The sequence below is a fragment of the Erinaceus europaeus genome, chromosome 2 (assembly GCF_950295315.1).
Source record: "Erinaceus europaeus chromosome 2, mEriEur2.1, whole genome shotgun sequence".
In the NCBI taxonomy this organism is placed as follows: Eukaryota; Metazoa; Chordata; class Mammalia; order Eulipotyphla; family Erinaceidae; genus Erinaceus; species Erinaceus europaeus.
This window is the reverse complement of record NC_080163.1, coordinates 149,883,486-149,884,388: the sequence shown is the minus strand read 5'-3', so window position 1 is coordinate 149,884,388 and position 903 is coordinate 149,883,486. Positions and strand designations below refer to the sequence as shown.

Below are 903 nucleotides of genomic sequence, written 5' to 3'. Positions count from 1 at the left end.
TGGTTAAACAAATAACAAGACTACAAAGGGACTACAGAAACGAAATGTTCTGTCACTAACAGAGGGCAAACATCGGATGCCTGTGTCCAGTTCCATGTGCAAACATATAATCTATATAAGGGTCTCATTTTCCTTTCCCAGGAAGAGTCTTTTTACTATTCTTCCATAAAATTCCCTTGTCTGGTCAACAATGTGGTTTCCATAAGGGAGACTGTAACTACAGCCATTTTTTAAAATTTATTTATTTATTTTTAATTTCTTTATTGGGGATTTAATGTTTTATATTTGATAGTAAATACAATAGTTTGTACATGAATACCATTTCCCAGTTTTCCACATAACAATACAACCCCCACTAGATCCTATCATCCTTTTTGGACCTGTATTCTCCCCCCTACCCGCCCCAGAGTCTTTTACTTTGGTGCAATATGCCAACTCCAGTTCAGTTTCTACTTGTGTTTTCTCTTCTGATCTTGTTTTCAACTTCTGCCTGAGAACAGCCATTTTTAAGTATTTGTAAGTGACCCTATATATTCCTGTATCCTTCTGTCTGTTGGTTGATATTTTGATATTTTGTTAAAAAAAATATAGAACGCTTCACGAATTTGTGTATCATCCTTGTGCAGGGGTCATGCTAATATTCTCCATCATTCCAATTTTAGTGTATGTGCTGCCAAAGCGAACATGATATTTTGGTATTCATACCACTTATTTATATTAAAACTGCACTCATACCACCTTTGGTGGACATGGACCTATGTATAAAATAATAATGAAAAAAAGTAACTTCAAATAAATGTATCTCAGACTGAATCTGTGTTTTCTTATATCCTAATAGATTTTTCAAGTTCACCATACTCACTAGCTATTATTAGTCCATATGCACTTTGTGTGTGTGTGTGT

The 903-nt window shown here is 34.4% G+C and overlaps 1 non-coding gene across 1 annotated transcript; it reads right to left on the bottom strand.

The window, feature by feature from the left end:
- Positions 1–581: 581 nt before the first annotated feature.
- Positions 582–684, bottom strand: LOC132537275 (U6 spliceosomal RNA). Its single transcript, XR_009548734.1, has one exon. It is a non-coding gene; the product is annotated as a U6 spliceosomal RNA (small nuclear RNA).
- Positions 685–903: the final 219 nt, after the last annotated feature.